We start from the raw sequence: 19,749 nt of genomic DNA on the forward strand, positions 1-19,749 counted from the left end.
AAAAAAAAAATTGTTAAGGGTGGATTAGGGACTTACTAATGCAATGGGGAAGCTAGTTTACAGGCAAGATTTGGAAGCTGAGTTTTGACATTTTGAGTCTGGGGCATCCACAGGAACCTGGATGGGAATGGGCACCGGGAACATGCTGCTCATAGAGACTTGGAAGCTGCAGATGCAGACATAAGGTGGTGGACATAGAGACATTCCCCAAGAGCCTTTGGGGTTATGCCCCTGGGAAAGTAACCTTCCTTTCCGTTGTCTGCGTCTAAAAGTGAAGATATTAATCATCATGTGACAGGGATGTGGTGAAAATTACACGTCATGATGTTAAACACAATACTTGGTACATGATAGGCATTCGACACAGGCTTATTGTGAATGAGAATCAAGAAGAGAATGTATTCAATTGTATTCAGTGCGAAATGGGTGGGGATGTGGGGGGCTCCAGTATTTATGAGACAGGCTAAGGAGCAAAGGATACTAAAAGAAAATAAGTAAGTAAACAGAAGAAAGTAAGAGAGCAGGCAGATAACCATCTAGAAAACTGCTTACTAATAATAAGCCTGCTAACTTCCAAAAAGATCATACACACTGGCCAATAATTCCTCCTCTGTGTATCTATCCTAAAGTAATAATAGTGCTTTTTTGTTTTGTTTTGTGTTGATTTGATTTTTAAGAACAGGGGAACATGGATGGTTCAGTTAAGCATCGTCTCTTGATTTCTACTCAGGTCATGATCTCACAGTTTGTGGGTTTGAGCCCCTCATTGGGCTTGGTGCTAACAGCAGGAAGCCTGCTTAGGATTCTTTCTCTGTCTCCTCTCTCTCTTCCCCTTCTGCTCTTTCACTCTGCATTCTCTTTCTCTCAAAAAAAAAATTAAGAACAATATTTGTATAAAATGTTTGTTGTGCTTTAAAAAAAACATAAAGAGGGGCGCTTGGGTGGTTCAGTCAGCTAAGCATTCGACTTCAGCTCAGGTTATGATCTCATGATTTGTGAGTTCAGCTCCACACTGGGCTCTGTGCTGTCAACACAGAGCCCGCTTCAGATCATCTAACCCCCTCCTCTCTCTCTGCCCCTCCCACACTCCCTCACTCTCTCTCTCTCTAAAATAATCATTAAAAAATCTTTTTTTTAAAAAGCATAAAGAACATAAACAAAGGAGAGTTATAAAAACTGGTAAATTTACAGGACTTATTTTATAATGGGGGTGGTCAGTCCGAGTTGAGACAGTGATGAGAGCTAAGGATGTTCATAAACCAGAACAAAATAGACCTGTTAATAGAGATCAGAGAACATGATTTGAGAATTTCTGATTTTTGTGACTTCCTTAATTCGTTACAAGGAGTATGCACTGTTCACACCCCAAAACCCCTATGTAAAAAAATAACTAAATAAAAGGAAATACAAATATTTCACTGGGGTGGGGGTGAGGATACTCACCTGGCTTCCAATGTCACTCATAATAAGACCTCTATCTTTCTATGACGGTTTCTAATGATTCTAATGATTCCTCATCATATAATCCTCCTCCTGCTAAACTCGGCTTGTTGGATTGTTTGAGTTTTCCTACTTCCCACCCTCCTTCCCTCTGCTAGAATGCTGCTTCATCGGGATGAATGCCTGACCTCTAACTAGACAGGCCTGTTTCCAAACACGCCTCTCCCAGCATCCCCCCACCCCCCACCCCGCCCTCTGACCCACCTGGATCTTATCTCTAATCTCCCTTTCTGGTCAGTGACTATGGCTTTGTGTTTCCTTCCAGGCATTACCATTTCATTTCATGCCAAAATATACCCTCAGGTCATTCAACGGACAAGCTTGGGAGTGGAAGGGAAAATCTTCACTCTAAAATCATTGCAAAATTCTGTGTGTGTGCACATATGTGAGGTTTTTTTTTTTGAAAGAGAGGACCCATAACTTTCACCAGATTCTCAAATTTCCCATGACTCAAAAGATGATAAGAAAGACCATTCAATTCTCATTTGGTCTTTTTGTTCTACCGCCTCCTCCAGGGTGTACCCCGCTTGGTGCGTCTCCTGGAAAAGGACCTTGAGCAAAACAGGTATTTGAATTCAGCTGAATGGAGTAAACACAGACGTTGGCATTAACCAAGTTGGAAAGGGGGAAATTTTTTTAAAAAAGAAGAAAAAAAAAACCCTGTTAACTCTTCCAGTGTAAAGATTCTATCTCAACCCACACAGGCACAGAAGTGAAAGTGAAATCATTGTATTTTCTTCAAAACCTAGGGCCCAGCTGGGCTGGGATTAGAGAATCAGGCGAGGTTGTGTGCAGTTTTCAGTCTGCCCCTGAGTCACTTCTATTTTGAGTAATAATTCTCTCAAACTCACTATACCTCATTTCCTATTTGTGCAACACGGAAAATAATTCTTGCCCCTTATCTACCCAGTGAGGAGGTCGCCAGGAAAACAGATGACACACAGAATGCTTTCTGAACACTTCATTAGGCAGTCTCCACAAATCTTTTCATCAGAAGGCCTGTGGTTGCAAAGGCCCGCTCAGCTGTGGTGCTCGTTTTGATGTCCCGATGCTTTCTTTCAGGTCTAAAATATTTCCAAATGTGCTCAAGTTTAACATCGACGGTAGGGAAAAGCTTGGGCTGGAATGCGCTCTGACCACACTCCAGACCAGCATTTCTCAATTTTTAACCCGTATTCCCATTTGATAAGCATAAGAAATCCCGCTCCCTCTTTAAACTTTGTATGTGGAAAACAATGGTTGATTTTTCCCCCTTTTCAATGTACACTCTTCTATAATAAATACGACTCACAGTAAAAAAGAATGAACTATCGATCTGTAACAACGTGGATGAATCTCAAAAGTGTTACACTCGAAGCCAGTGCAAAAAGAGTACATTGTGTAGGATTTTATTCACATAAAATTTTCTGAAAAAGCGAATGACTCTGCATAACAGATGAGCAAGTGCCGGGGGAGGGGAGGGGTGGTAGGGCAGGAGGGGCTCCGGGGAAATTCGGGGAAATTTGGGGAAAGGGGTGATCAAGATATTCCCTACCTTGACTGTGACATTTTCACAATGTATGCGCACATCCAAACTTATTGCATTGTATGTGAAGCATCCCTCAATAAAGTTCTTTGTAAAAATTGTGTGCCGCTGGCTCCTGGGTGGCTCACTTCGTTGGGTGTCTGACTCTTGGTTTTGGCTCAGGTTATGATCCCAGGTCATGGGATCAAGCCCTGCATTGGGCTCTACAGTGAGCATAAAGCCTGCTTAAGATTCTCTCTCTCTCTCTCTCTCTCTCTCTCTCTCCCTCTACCCCTCTGTCTAGCTCTCTTTCTCTCTCTTAAACCAAATTTTTTAAAAAGTTGTATTCTGCTGAATTATTTTCAAGGACATTGAACCCCGTCCATCATTTCCCCCATAAAAACTGTTCTAAAAAATGAGCTTACCAACCCTCTAGACTGAGTCTCTGATTCATTCTTTAACTGCCGAGACTCAGTACAGCAAGCATGCATTTAACACTGAGTGCTCGCCATTTCCACAGAGGTCTGGTGGCTTCAGGCCCCGTGCGTTCATTCCGTCCCTCCCTGTAAGCAACCTCCTGCTTCTTTCTCCTGCTCTTCACGCTTCATTCCAGATGCAGCTCAGGAATCTCCTGAGGCTGAGTCAGTCCCCTGCTGGGGTTCCTGCAGCCCTGGGTATATTTCTAGCCACCACTCACCACTTCAAGCCGGTGAACTGTACATCTAAAGGGGTTCTTAACCCTGTGTTGTGCCTCAGTCACCTTCAGCAGTCTTGTGAAGACTACTAGTATGTTTGCACCAAGCTATGTCCTGGAAAACTGTTCACTGAGTGCCAGGGAAATTCAGATACATGTACCTGAAACCACATTGTTCTTCGGCCACCTTATAACATGTTCTGTCATTCTCCAAGCATTAACATTAGGCCATGAAAAGAGAATATATGTAGATTGAGGCGATTTAGAGGAAGTCAGCAACCCACCATGACCTCCCTGTGTCTGTCCTATGTGGCCTTCACATGGGTGCTGTGGCTCTGGAAACATGAAGAATGTAAGAAATTCCCTTGGCTCAGTCTTTCCCTCCCCATTGCAGCAGAAGATAATGCAAGATGCTTTGTCCCAACCACGCCTCTCTCTTAATATTTCTAAATACTTCCTTTCTTCTCTTTACTGTTGCAGTTCTTGGCGAGAGCATTTCGTAAGAGTGTAAAAATGATGAAGTAGGTTCAAGTGAACTGGAGTAACAATGAAGCACCTTGTGGGGAAAAACCCTGTTCGCTGTGTGAATTTTCACATGACCCTCTTCGGTCTCATGCTGCATACTCAACCATGCGCTCCGGGGCCCAGCTGGTGTGTGCAGGCTCAGGCCGTAGAAGGAAAAGGCATCTCCTCCGCCTCCCACTCTGTGCAACCCATTTCCTCCAGCATTTGAGGAGGACAGGTTTCTTCACTTCCAGCAGAGTTCACATGAACTAAGGTGAGTTTAAAACTGTGACCTTAAAACCTCTGTTTTCACTCCCACCCAAGAAATTTTTAGAAGCCACTCTTACCCTAAATCAGTCAAATTCAAAAGCATGTTGAGCAAGCCTGTTATCCACCCACACCCCTACCCTGTCAGAGCCCTAAACATCTGCAACATTAAAAATGAGATAAGCGGTTTAGGAAGCTGAGTATGTGAAGATAGTGGCTCGGCCTGCACAAGGACTTGGGAGGTCCCGCAGACTCCCGAGTGAGGACAGACCCAGCTCGCTGGGGGAGAGGGGCACAACTCGGAAGGAAGCTGGCTGATGCGCAGAACATTCTGCCCATGGCAGAAATGAGCGTCTTTCCCGTCTTCACTCTCTCGCCTTTCATCCACAAACGTGTTCAAATTGATTGCATTGGAGAGTAGTAACAACTACCTTTACACCACTTCTCCCCAGAGTTAGCAAACTGCTGCCCCGCTATCTCTGTGTTCTAACTTCTTGAGCACGGTCCGTGGCTGGTGTCCTCACTTCCTCCCTTTTGCTCTCTTCTCTAACCTCTCTCAGCTCTGCTTCCAGTCACCAGCCTCTGCGCTAGACTGCAGTCAGTCTATTAAAAAGGAGAGTGCCAAGGTCAATGACTCCATAACTGCCCATTGGATTCGGTAGATGGCTTGGAGTCCTTGGCTGGCCCAGTCCAGGTGACCCCTGGCACTCCTTCCACCTGGAAACAGTCCTCCCTGTCTCCTTCTACCTCTTAGTTGTGCCTGCATTTTCCTGAAATGCTGTGGTGCCTGATTTTCCTCTTCTAGTGCTGTGGTCTTAATCTAACCATTTTCCTTAGGAGATTTCATCAGCTGGCCTTGAAACTTTTTTGCTCATGAATCTCCTAAAATAAAAATCTACATATCTCTATGCAAAGTCTAGTCTGACATCCACATTTAAAAATTTTTTTTCTGTTTTTTATTTATTTTTGAGAGACAGAGAGAGACAGCACGAGCAGGGGAAGGTCAGAGAGAGAGGGAGACACAGAATCTGAAACAGGCTCCAGGCTCTGAGCCAGCTGTCAGCGCAGAGCCCGATGCGGGGCTCGAACCCATGAACCATGAGATCATGACCTGAGCAGAAGCCGGATGCTCAATTGACTGAATCACCCAGGCGCCCCTGACATTCACATTTTAACCCAAGTTCAAATGGTTGCAAAGAATCGAGTTTATGGCGTTTTGTACATGCACCAGATCCCTAATAGTCAACAATTGCACTTTACTTTTTTTTTCTGTTTTAAGTTCTATTTCCATTCTATTTGCCCCACAGGGTTTTTTTATTTTTTTACTAGCTTTCTTGAAATATAAATCACATATCATGCAATTCATCCACTTAAAGTGTATAATGTAATGGTTTTTGGCATATCTACAGAGTTAGGCAATCATCACCACAATCCATGTTAAAACATTTTCATCACCCCAAAAAGAAACCTTGTACCGATTGGCAATCACTCCCCCTTCCCTGCTCACCTACCACAGCCCTAAGCAACCACTAATCTACTTTTCATCTATAGGTTTGCTTATTCTGGGCATTTCATACAAATGGAGTCATACAATGCGTGGTCTTTTGTGACTGGCTTCCTTCACTTAGCATAATGTTTCAGGGTCCATCCATGTTGCAGCACATCTGTATTCATTCCCTTTTATTATCCAATAATATTCCACTATATGGATATCCTACATTTTGTTCAGTCATCAGTTGGTGGACATTTGGGCTGTTTCTACTTTTTGGCAAATATGGACAATGCTACAATAAACAACCAAGTACAAATGTTTATGTTACCCACAGATTTCAAACCCAATTTATTTCTATGTTTCAAAGGGTTTTTTTTTTTATCAATAAGCTTTTCATGTATCTCATCCACTAACTATATACATAAATTAAAAATACAATTAAAAATTAGAAACAAAATTAAAATAAAAAAGTTTCTGTGATTATAATTCACCAAATACACATGTAAAAATTGTACTGAGTAGTAATACTGAGTAGTAATAAATTCCAATTATTGGTAGTACCCAATTAATCAAAGCATCAGAAGCACATTGTAAAATTTGACCATTATTAAGCATAAAAAGTAAAATTTTGTTGGAAATATATCCACTCATAGAGATGAGCTGGGTTTATTTTCTGATTATTAGTTCATGGGTCTGTGGATGCCTTTTGATCACACTGAAACAGTTTGGCATAATTACATCTTCCTTTTTTTTTTTTTTACAGATCCAATCACCGAGAAACACTTCAAAATACACAAATGATGGAATGGAAGTATTCTACTTAGAGCCATGTTGCTCAAATCTTTGGCATCCAGGCTAGCCAGAGCCCCACAATCACTTTGTAATCTGTCATCAAAAATTATGTTTAGGTCTCCCTCCAAACGTGTTAAGTGCAAACAGCCTGAACCACCTGATTTGTAAAAGGAAGTGCCACCCAGTCCTTAGTGCCTCGCTTTCTCACACCTGCATCAGTACTTAGAATGGCCCCTTTGTTTGGAGCCCAGGTTTTTGACACTCTCCAAACATATCATAGTAAGGTGGCAGAAAGGCAAGAGATATGCATTTTTCCTGTTAAGTGGGAAGTTGACTTTTTCTCAGGGGGATCTATTTCAGAAAAAGGTATATATATCAACAATAAACACTTGAAAATCCTTTCCTCACTCAGACTGTGATTTCATTTCCTTCAACCACTTTGACTCTCAACTCCATAGCTCCAGCTAGGCCTCCACTGACTGAGCCCCGGACCCTCAGCCCACAGTGCACTGCTTGGCCAGCCCTCAGGTCCCTCAAGAGTCCCACATATAGCCAATCTTCCCCAAACCTAGCTCCCTGTCCATGTTCCCAGGCACCCTCATCCACTCTGTTCACCACACTGCCACTAGATCGGTATGCTACACTATGCTACTATGATCAAGTCATTGACCTATTTGAAATCCTTCATGGGGGCCCCAGATCTATCTTGAACTTTTACATATAAAGCGTCTCCTCCAAGAGACAGAGTGAAGCCAGATCCTCTCCAGAGGGAGGGAGCAAGGTCTCAGGCTCCAACCTTCTAACACCCAGTTAAAAAGAGCAAGACCAGGAGACAGGACAGGTTAGTAATTAAAAGGATGGACTCTCAGGGTGCCTTGATGGTTGAGTTAGTTGAGCATCTGACTTCTGCCCGGGTCATGATCTCATGGTTCACAAGTTCGAGCCCCATATCAGGCTCTGTGCTGACAGCTCAGAGCCTGGAGCCTGCTTCAGATTCTATGTCTCCTTCTCTCTCTGACCCTCCCCGGCTTGTGCTCTCTCTGTCTCTCCCTCAAAAATAAATAAAAACAGTCAGTTAAGCGTCCAATTTCAGCTCAGGTCATGATCTCATGGTCTGTGGGTTCAAGCCCCGCTTCGGGCTCTGTGCTCATGGCTCAGAGCCTGGAGCTTGCCTCAGATTCTGCATCTCCCTCTCTCTCTCTCTGCCCCTCCTCCACTCACACTCTGTCTGTCTGTCTCTCTCTTTCTCTCTCTCTCTCTCAAAAGCAAATAAACATTAAAAATTTATTAAAAAAAAAATAAAAACATTTTAAGTTTTTTTAAAAAATAAATAAAAGGATGGAGTCTGGAATGAGACTACCCAATTAAAGGCAGTCGCTCGAGGGGTAACCTTGGGTGAAACCTTTGACCTCTGTCAGCCAGTTTCTTCATCTACAGAGGATAATAATACTATCTTTCTTAAAGGGTAGGTATAAAGATGAAATGATGAAATGTATATAATGTGCTTAGTGCAGTGCCTGACTCATGATAAATCAGAGTAAGACCTCAATTAATCTTAGTGGCCAACATCATGAAATAAACCACCAAAGTCTTGAGAATCCAAATCCATTACAAATTGGGAAAGCTCATTTTCCAGCCTCATCTGCAGTCTCTCCCCAACTCTTCCCCCACCAAGCTCCCCATCCCATACCATTGCTCTCTACCTCTCTCCCGAATCAGGTTTTCCCAGCCCTGAGTCTTTGCTCTTACCCTTCCTCTCAGCTAGAATTCTTTCTTTACCATCTCCCTGGTGAATGGCACCTTCCCAACACCCTCCCTAGTTGCTTTGTCTCAAGTCTCCTTTGCTGATCACTCTAATTCTTCCAGAACTCTCAAAGTTGGAGTGCTCCAAAGCTCAGTCCTCGGACCCCTCCTCTTATCTATCAATGTTCTTTTTATGATCTCCCTAAGTCACCAGTCTTAAATATTTATATCCTGATCATTTCCAAATATGTAACCAGATCAGATGTTTCTCTCCAATTAGTGACCTCCACTGGATATCAAGTGGACATCTCGACATGGACAAATATGGCCTTACCCCCAAGTCTGTTCCATCTGCATGTTGTCCCCCACACGTTGTTGGCAAACTTCAGCCTTCCTATTGCTCATGCCCAAAATATTTCATATCAAACCCATGATAAGTCCCATTGGTTGTCCCTTCAAAAATATACCCAGAATCTGATCACTTCTTTTCCCCTGTACTGTCATGAACCCTGGTGAGAGCCATTATCCTCTCTTGTCTGGCTTACTGCAATGGTTCCTAACTGGTCTCCAGGCTTCAAACTTGTTCCTACAAGTCTATTCTCAGTATAGCAATTGGAATGACCTTTTCAAAATCTTGGTCTCATCATGTTCTACTCTGCTCAAAACCTAGTAGTGGCTCCATATTTCTTCATACTTCTTTCATTATAAAACTCAAAGTCCTTTTTGTTTTAATGTTTATTTGCTTATTTTGAGAGCAAGTGAGAGCAAGAGCAGGGGAGGGGCAGAGAGAGGGGGAGAGAGAATCACAAGCAGGCTCCACACTGTCAGCACAGAGCCTGATGCAGGGCCCAGTCCCATGAACTTCGAGATCATGATCTGAGCCAAACTCAAGAGTCAGACCCTTAACCGACTGAGCCACCCAGGTACCCTTCAAAGTCATTAAGACAATGCCTAACAGTCCAAGTCCTTTACTTCTCTAACCTCATCTTCAATTACTTCCCCCCCACTCCCTCCATTCCAGGCACACTGCCTTCCTTTTTATTCCTAAATCTTGCCTTCTATTTGCCTTAGCTATTTTCTCTGCCTGAGGACCATCCACCAAGATCCCCACATGGCTAACTCCCTCAGCAACTTCAAATTTTTGCTCATATCTCGTCTTCTCCCTGAGAATTGCCCTGAGCTGAGCGGCTCGGACACAGACACCTGATCCCAGAGCATTTCTACTCTCTACATGGTTCCCCAGGACGCTCTATGTCAGAACTAATCTTACCTGGGCCTCTGAGGAAGTGAAAATTAAAAACTTCACTTTGCTGAGTCTCTCCTCTGGTCCCATGCTAGGTCTTTTTTAAGAAAAGGAACCATCCTGATTTCATAGGGTCAGGTCACTTGACCTAGATCACCAGGCTTATAAACAACAGAGACTCGCAGAGTCATGTCTGTCTGATGCCTACACGGCACCCTTTCTTCAGACCACTCTGCTTAATGCTAGATGCTCATGTCCTTGCCCTGCCCCTCTGCCTGTAGAATGTTAACCTACTTCCAGTTCTGGAGAGTCAAATGAAAGGCAGTTAGCTTAGGGGTTTTTGTTTTTTGTTTTTTGGCTTGTTCTTTTAATGCCAAGTCACTGTGTTATGACCAACAATCTAAGCTGGAAACAAACAAAACAAATGTGTAATACATTCCACGTTTTCATGTAGAGGTGCTAATGACAGAGTAGCTTTGAGCAGGAAGGTGGACTAAGATGGAATCTTGCTCTGAGTCCCGCTGGGCTCCTGGATGGCTATTCTTTCTCCCATCCAACCCCCTCCTTAACTATTCTCCAAGAGAACACAAGAACTCCAACCAACTGATGATGTACTTTCCATATTTAACATTCCTTGTTGGTGAGTAGTCATTTTTATGAGCTAAGAGGCATTCTCCACAGTGACACCGGGGCATTAGAGTCATTCTCCCCGGCTCAAATTCTCCCTCTGCCACTGTCTGGGAGTGCTACGTGAATGATTTAGCCTCTAAGTTTTAGTGTACTTAGCTTTAGGCTATTCAAAATAAAAGTTCCTCCTTTATAGGGGCTATAAGGATGTTCAGACAGAGTGCAACTAAGTACTTAGCACAGTCGCTGCACAGGGCACGTGAACACTCGGGGCAGGGGTGGGGGCGGTCATTATTTTGTGGTTGTTCCGCAGGTGGGGGTGGGTAGGGGGACACCAGGCCCCACTGCTCCCCACTCACGACTCAAGACACTATGGAGGACAATCATCTTATCAGGTCCTATAGTCCACGTCCATCTCGTGAAATGATCTTAAGATGTTTGTTAATACCAGTAAACACAAATTTCTGACCTCCTTGTTAGAGGAATGTTGGCATTTAGTTCCGAGTGCTTACCTTAAAGGACCCACTTTCATATTATAAAAATAAAAGAGTCACTCTAAATACAAATGGTTACGAATTTTATCCTTATCTAGAATCCACATTCCCAGCAAGAATTCTATAAACTTTCTTTCCGACTCTCAGGAAACTCTGCAGCTTCCTGCCACTTCCCCTATTAATCCAGTTGTAGTCACATCTCCTCTCTGTTATTCAACGACATGATCAAATAGGAAAACAGACCTCCTAAAAATTCAACTGAAGTTAGACATCGGCTCTTAATATCCACTTCATTATTGTACGCTTTTATTATTCATTCTTTAAAAGACAGCTAATTCAAGAAGCTTAGTTATGCAAAACTTCAGAATAATGGCAAAGACCATTTCTTTTTTCCTTTTTCTAAACATTGTAAGACAGCAGCTTTACCATTTATCTTCATTTTCACTTTCCAGGAACGGGAAGAAATATTTAAGGAATTTCACCAACAAATTACCAGACAGAAAGAGGATTTACCAGACTACTCGAAATCTCTGAAAACAAGTTAAAAGTTAGTAAGAAGTTCCTAGGCATTATCCCCTTTCCAGCCTTCTTATGCGTATTCAAGTGACAACATACCAGCCAGCTGCTCAGTTTGATTTTCTGCTGTACTTTTCCTAGGTGCAAAACGTTTGACCCCGCAGACTAGGTGACTCAGCACATTCAAATTGTAGGTCTCAGGTTTAGAGGCTGGATGCCTTCCTCTCCTCTTGCAAGTACTGGAGAGAAGATACCAGGATGGAATTTTCTTCTTTTTTTTTTTTTCTTAAGGTTTGAAAGGTCAAAGATTCTAAACCTATGCTTCTCTACAAAAAGCAAATGGATGAACAAATATAAAACAAAAGGAAGTAAGATTGGCGAAAAACAATTCTATCTGATTGCTAAAGAGATCGTAGTACTGACACATTAGCATTTAAATCGCCCCAGGAGGACATGGGGAAAAATACCTCACCGATGCTTAGGTGCTCGGGAAGATGGCAAAGTTTGCAGCTTTTTCCCTCCTATTGTTTAACTGGAGCAGCTCTTTCCACCAGCAGGATGACCAGACCTTGGTGAAGGAGAGACAGGCATTGAGAAAGCTAATGGTTTACACAAAGGCAAAGAAACTTTTTTTTTAAATTACAAAGACAGTAAAGCTGAGAAATGGAGAATTGAGCAGTATACTTTTCTAGTGGCACATATACTAGTGGTAGAGACTATCAGACCACAAGGGGAGGTTTTCAAAACATAGATTTACAGCCCCCTTCCTGTTCCCAATTCTGATTCAGTAGGTGTGTGGGGTGGGGCCCAGGAATCTGTAAAATACTCGCCCAAGTGACTTCTTTGCACGGCTAAGTTTGGGATGAGACAAAGCAGATAAACAAAGGTGCAGCAAAACAAACGGTGAGTCACACCTCCCCCAGTCCCACTGTAAATTGTGTGGATAAAAAGTCAGAGAGTTACTTTAAAATTGAGGGAAGATGCATCTTCGGATGCTAAAGCTGTTAGTAAATATCAGTGACATACTCTGAATTGTCTTAACTTTAAAAATTCCCAATGAAATCCTAACTTTAAAAAGTTATTTTAGGACATGACCTTGTCTCCCAGTTCCTGTTTATAGTGATGAGCTACACATATCTTTGTGCCTGAAACAAAGACTCCTTAGCCACGCCCTGTGTTTGCTAGTTTCCTTCAGTTCGCTCACATTATCTTCACAGCAACCCCTGGAAATAGCTACTCCTATCCCTATTTCACAGATGAGGAAGTGGAGGCCAGGAAATGCAAATCGTTTTAGCAATAAAGCCAAGATGTGAATGGTAGCTCTTACTGGTTTGGTTGAGTTGGTTGGTTATTGGGAGGAATTTACACATGAGATTTGGATCTGTTCAAATCTTATTATTATTTTTTAAAATAATTTTTTAAATGTTTTATTTATTTTTGATACAGAGAGTGACAGAACATGAGAGGGGGAGGGGCAGAGAGAGAAGGAGACACAGAACCGGAAGCAGGCTCCAGGCTCTGAGCTAGCTGTCAGGACAGAGCCTGACGCGGGGCTCGAACCCACGAATGTGAGATTGGACCTGAGCCGAAGTCGGAGGCTTAACCGACTGAGCCACCCAGGCGCCCCCTGTTCAAATCTTAAAAGAAATTTCAGGCCTGTAGAATCCTCAGACATTCAGCCAACTTCAGTTGAGGTGGGCATGGTGCCAGGCGCCGGGCAGATACGAAGAGATGCAAACAGCTCCCTGGCGGAGAAGGGCCCTTCCACAATGTGGTGGAGAGGAAGAGGAACAGTCTCCATGAGGTTCTTCTAGACTTCGTTCAATGATCTGCCCCACTGTCTCCAGGAGCATACTCTTTGCCATCTGAACTGTCACATCTGCGCTCTTGATTTAGAAATGTGTTCACCCAAATCGTGGGCGCAGTGTGAGGGACGTTGGTGGGAGGGGCTGGCTGGGGCCCTCTTTGAAAAGCCTTCACAGAGGATGTGGCTTGCGAGCTAAATGTTGAAGGAGGAAAACGACTTCACTAAGCAAAGGAGAGAAAAGGGTGTTCTAGGCCCAGAGCAGCATGTGCAGAACCTGCCTGGTCTAGCAGGAGACCTAAGGTGAAGGTGCAGCTGAGGGTAGGGCCGGTGGAGGGGGAAGGGAAGCTAGAAAAAGACAAAGAAGGGGATTTTATGCTGGGTGAGGAGTTTAGATTTTAAGACATGCACAAGGAACCAGCAGTGGCTTTAATGCAGCAGAGTCATAGGACTGAATTCATATTTTGTTTTATTTTTTAATGCTTTTTCATTTTTAAGAGAGAGAGAAACAAAGCGTGAATGGGGGAGGGGCAGAGAGAGAGAGGGAGACAGAACTGAAGCAGGCTCCAGGCTCTGGACTGTCAACACAGAGCCCAACACGGGGCTCAAACCCACAGACCGAGAGACCATCACCTGAGTCGAAGTCAGATGCTGAACCTACTGAGCCACCCAGGTGCACGTTGAATTTGTATTTCGGTGCTTGCCACAGGGGGAGAAGGAGCTGTACACAGGGCACAGAAGGAAGGCTGATGGGATGTGCCAGAACAGATCCAGGCCAAACTAAAGCAACAATCCTAAGGTTAAAAGAGGGACTTCACTGGAGAAATTTCTCAGGTTCAGGGTGCAAGCTTTGGAGTCAGCTGGCTGACTACTGGCTTCAGACCTCTGGCTGTGGCTCACAGGCAAGTTTTGGGCAGCCACTTGGGTGGCTGGCTGCACCCTGAGGGGAAGGTAGGGAAGAGGGGAGAGTCCAGGACTCCCCCAAGGTCTCTTAGTGGGCGGGTGAAGGCACCATCAATCAGGCTGGAGACACAGAAGAAGGACCTATGTCTGAAACAAAAGGCAGTGCGTTTGGTTTTGAACATGTTGAGTTTGGGATCGTACAGGATTTTCTTATATTAATAGGTAGTTGGAGATGCAGATTTTCAAAATGATCAGAACTAGGACAGCAGATTCATTAGTCATTTGAGAGCACATGTGAAGCCCTGGAAATGGAGTTTCAGGGAACACTGATTCATAGGGCACATTGACAGGAAACCAAAGTAGCAATTATTTTCTTCAAAATGGAAGCTGTAGTTCAGGTTTATCAGAAACATAGGGCCGTTCAACAAATAGATTCTGAGCACCAACTACATGCCAGTCACTACCCTGGAGCCTAAGATTTGAACAAGGAGAGCAACCCACCAAGAGCTCACCCTGTCACTGGGGAGATAAGGCAGTCCACCCAATGTGGGAAGGCCGCTCAGAGGGAAGCAGGCAGGCTGTAGGCAGAGGGCAGAGATGTTGAGCACCCGTGGAGGCCCACGCTGGCTCCAGGGGTCAGGAGGCTCCTTCTAAGCCTTATCCCATTAACCCTTACAAAAACCCAATGAGGTAATATGGATATTATCTCCACCTTAAAAATAAGGAGACCAACCCATAGAGATGTTAAGTAACTTGCTCTAGTTTCTTGCTAGGTAACAAGAGAAGACCAAGACTAGCTGATAGCTAGTAAGCTTTTAAAGAGGCCCTCGACCCAAACAGCCTCGCTCCAGACAGAGTCCTGGCTCCCTGAATTGCCTCTCACTGTCTGATAAATGCTCAGAGAAAACGGGAGTTAAAGAAGGAAGAGGAGATTAATAGCACATCACTGTGGTTAAGAGCCAATGGTTACGGTTGTATCTGGAAATAGCAGGTGGTTGGTGTCTGCTATATTATTATTTAAAGCATGACAGCATCGCAGAGAAGTGGTCAGAAGCCCCAAATTTAAATGTCAGCTCACTATTTGCTAATTCTGTAACCTGGGAACAAAAAATGACCTCCGTGAACCTGTTTTCTTTTCATCACAACTCAAAGATTATCCTGAAGATAAAACCACATGAAACACAGATCAGTCTCAAGCACGCAGTGTTGTCCTCAGCAGCTGGTGGAGCTGGAGAAAGGTCCCCATTGCAGGTACAACTTCTGCATAAAACGCTGAAGCTCAGAGTGGACACAGCATCCACACAAGATTGTGGGGGAACCTGGCTGTCTCAGCCCATAGAGGATGCAACTTTTAATGTATGGGGCGTGAGTTTGAGCCTCGTGAGATTAAAAACAAACAAAAAAAAGTAAACAGGGGCACCTCGGTGGCACAGTTGGTTAAGTGTCCAACTTCAGCTCAGGTCATGATCTCGCAGTTTGTGGATTCAAACCCCATGTTGGGCTCTGTGCTGACAGCTCAGAGTCTGGAGCCTGCCTTGGATTCTGTGTCTCCCTCTCTCTCTGCTCCTGCCTTGCTCATGCTCTGTCTCTTTCTCTCTCAAAAATAAATAAACATTAAAAAGAAAAGTTACTACAGTTTAAAAAAAAAAAGGAAACAAACCAAGATTGTTAATGACTATTAATTGTTAATAACAATGAATAACTAATTGACATTCTGACAAAACAAAAACCTAGGTGGATAAAAATGTCACTTTGGGAACTACAACTGGCCTTACCAATTATTAAAGAAAATTAGATTAATTTTATGAGTCACTGAAAATTAGCTCAGGTACACTAGAGGAAATCTTGTTTCACTAAAAACTCAGTTCATTCCAAAGTGACTCAAGAAGAAAGGACAGGTTTCTTCCGCATTGCACCTTTTCTCCCTCTACTTTCCCCATTCTGGGATAAGAGTATTGGGGTTATAAGTTCGAGCCCCACATTGGGTGTAGAGATTCGTTAAAAATATAAAATATAAAAAAATAAAATATTGTCCCTTATAAGGTAGAAACAAAATGACAAAATGAAAGCAAATTAGTTCTTGGGAAGAACAGACACCAAGATCCCAAAATGCCCCATAAAGTGCCATAAGAGGGACCTCCACTGTGCCATGGTGTCCAGGAAGATGGTTCTCAGCCGGCAGGTGCAGGCATCATTATAAAAGGAGAAACCACAGAGGCGTCTGGGTGGCTCAGTCAGTTAAGTCTGACTCTTGATTTCAGCTCAAGTCATGATCTCTTGGTTTGTGAGATCGAGCCCCGCGTGCTGACAGCACAGAGCCTGCTTGTGATTCTCTCTCTCTCTCTTTCTGCCCCTTCCCCACTCACACTCGCTCCCTTTCTCTCTCAAAAATAAATAAGTAGCTGTGTTTTAGCTTATGGGCAAGTAATAAATTATATCATGTATCTTGAATGTATCATAGATAAGCTGCTATATAACGATTGCCACTTCAGATAGCTGTGAAATTAAGTGATTAACTAGTTGGTACCTAACCTTCTAATTTCTGTATAAGTCTAATTACATGAAATAGAAGTGGGGGTTTTGATTTTTTACTTTGCTTTTCTGTTTGGAGTATCATTGTAACTACTGTATTGTAAATGACAGAAAATAATTGCATATGTTAAAAAAAGTAAATTGTATAGAACAGAAAAGTAAATAAATAAATAAATAAGTAAACTTAAAAAAAATAAAAAAGGACAAACTACAGTGGCGCCTGGTTGGCTCACTTGGTACAACATCTGACTCGATCTTGGGGTCATGAGTTCCAGCCCCACGTTGGGGGTAGAGTTTACTTTAAAAATAAATAAATATATATCTACATGACAAACTACAGTTGAAGAGGACAGCAGCAAGGTGCATCCTCCTGCATCTAGCACAGTCCTAGTCCTGACCACCCACGCACAGGGGTAGCTCTGGTCTTCAGTGCCCCCGGGCCATCCCTGAATGGAAGCTGCTACCGCCCAGCAACATGCCTGGGCTGTAGATGAGCATCATATAACCTCCTCTGCAAAGCTTCCCTAAGCACCTGCCCTTCTAAGCCCGCCCCCCCCCCATATGCCCACTTCCCCTCGACTTCCCGCCCCCAGCCCCTGGCCCCACACGCACTACTCCAGGCAAAGTCATGGGAACATTCCATTTCACTTTCTTTTTTTTTTTTTCATGTTTTATTTATTTTTGAGAGAGAGAGAAACAGCGTGAGCAGGGGAGAGTCAGAGAGAAGAGGAGACACAGAATCCAAAGACAGGCTCCAGGCTCTGAGCTAGCTGTCAGCACAGAGCGCGACATGGGGCTTGAACCCGCAAACCATGAGATCATGACCTGAGTTGAAGTCGGATGCTTAACCAACTGAGCCACCCAGGTGCCCCATTTCTTTAAAGTACTCACAACCATGAAAAATGATCTTGTTTATTTTTTTTTTACTGGTTTCTTTCTGCCCTTCCCCATTCTCTGCTAAAAACTGTAAGCTCCGTGCATGCCTAGATATTGTCTTTCTTGTTCACCCTTACGTTCTCAGCATCGGGCAGGAAGTGAAGAACTCACTCAATATTTATTGAATCAATAAAGTAACACAGAAGAGCATGATCAAGCTGCAGAGGCAGAAAAGTAAGAGCTGAATTTGAGAAAATGGTGAGTAGCTCATTTTGGAGCAGCGAGGCGCGGGCCCGAGGAGGCTCACCAGGCCGCTTGCAGCGATCCGGCTGGGGCCGGCTGTGGTTTGGATTGAGAAGATAGTGGAGAGTCTCTGAAGTGTCTGACCCGGAGAGAACTCTGAGCAGGGCTGTCCTTAGGGAAGGACTGCGAGGACACTGAACTGAAAGGAAGCTAGCCCAAGAGAAAACCAGTTGTTACCACTAAAACAGGCAAAAATTAAGAAGCCCGATAGGGCTATCCGTACAGCTTAGTGACGATAGTTATGAATGCCGTATTGCATATTTGAAAATTGCTTAAGAGATCTTGAGTCCTTATCACAAGAAAAAAAAATTTCTAATAAATTTTTTTAAAAAGTAAGTCTGACAGGTGTAGAGAGTATTTGGGGAACAGTTTTCAAACAGCTGAAAATCAGTTTGGTGATATCTGTTAAAAGTGAAATCGGGCATATTTAAAATGTAGCAATTCTGCATCCTGTTATCTAGCCTAAGAAACTAACACCTGTGTCTGATGTGGGTAAAAGTAATATAAGCATTGTTTACGTTAGCTAAAATTTTAAAACCATCCATATCTCCCTGTCAACTAGTCTGTGTTTGTATGACTAAATAAGCAAATAAAAGGATTATTCTGTGGAAAAAAATTAAACAAATAAATAAAATTTTAATATAAAAATCCACATCCCTAATAGACTGATTAATAAAATATGATATCATTCATACCAGGAAAATCCAGGAAATTACAAATAATGGGTATGTATGTATAATATATCTGGTATATTTATTCTTAAATAAATATATATATAAACATGATAAATATGAAAAAATGTTCACTAAAAGAAAGTAATTCATAGAAAAATAAGTATACATGGAGCCATTTATATGTATTTAAAATCATAAAACAGGACAACTGGGTGGCTCAGTCAGGTAAGCCTCTGACTTTGGCTCAGGTCATGATCTCCTGGTTTGTGGGTTCAAGTCCTGGATTGGGCTCTGTACTGACAGCTCGGAGCCTAGAGCCTCTTTTAGGTTCTGTGTCTCCCTGTCTCTCTGCTGTTCCTCCCCTGCTCATTCTTTGTCTCTGTCTCTGTCTCTCTCAAAAATAAATAAACATTAAAAAAACAAAAATAAATGTAATCATAAAACAATGCTGCATATTAATTATGGGTGCTGTAAACATATAGAAAAGATATATTTTTTAAATGTTTATTTTTGAAAGAGAGAGAGAAAGAGCATGTGTGAGCAGGGGAGGGGCAAAAACAGAGGATTTGAATTGTGTTCTGTGCTGACAGCAGTGAGCCTGATGTGGGGCTCGAACTCATGAACTCTGAGATTATGACCTGAGCCAAAGTCGGATGCTCAACCGACTGAGCCACCCAGGTGCCCCCATATGTAAAATATTTTTAAAGCACATATCAAACCAAACAGGTATTCTGTGAGGTGAGGATAGAAAGAAGAAATGGAAGTTGAATTCGTATTCAAAGGAAACTTGACCTTATCTCCAATGTTTTATGTCATTAAAAAATTGAAAAATATGACAAAAATAATAAATAGCTGTTAATTTGGGGTAATGGGAATATCGTCCATCACTGGGAATCAGAACAGGGATGCTAGACCCTGTGGAAACGCTGAAGGGATCTCAGGACTGAGTAGATTGGTAGAGAGTCTAAAGAAGTCTGAAAGGATGGAGAGTGAACATTTATACTCCTTTCTTAATGATGAGAGGCACCATTAAGAAAACTAACAAACATCGAGTTCCATTTTGAAAGGTTTGCTGTATTAATGAAGCCTCCAAGTGATGTCCGACAAGAAGACAGAATTCAAAACCCAAGCTGATGCTTAATAGCTGTCTTGGGAAAGTGAGAAATTAAATGGTGCCTCAATTTCCTTCAGAACAAACAATTTTCACTCTGTACATTTGGTTCGTTTACAAACCTACAGAAATCTGTACTCAGTGCCCTCCACTCAGTGAATATTGGTCTG

The 19,749-nt window shown here is 42.9% G+C and overlaps 1 long non-coding RNA gene across 1 annotated transcript in view; it reads right to left on the minus strand.

The window, feature by feature from the left end:
• The window catches only part of LOC115286751, a 13,983-nt gene extending 2,058 nt beyond the window's left edge, over window positions 1–11,925 (minus strand). The window contains exons 1-2 of the long non-coding RNA XR_003906253.1: window positions 11,849–11,925; window positions 11,476–11,615 (exon numbers count right to left, since the gene is read on the minus strand). This is a non-coding gene — a long non-coding RNA (uncharacterized LOC115286751). The remainder of the gene's footprint in view (window positions 1–11,475; window positions 11,616–11,848) is intronic.
• Between the last annotated feature and the right edge of the window lie 7,824 nt (window positions 11,926–19,749).

This window comes from Suricata suricatta, chromosome 3, assembly GCF_006229205.1.
Source record: "Suricata suricatta isolate VVHF042 chromosome 3, meerkat_22Aug2017_6uvM2_HiC, whole genome shotgun sequence".
Lineage (NCBI taxonomy): Eukaryota > Metazoa > Chordata > Mammalia > Carnivora > Herpestidae > Suricata > Suricata suricatta.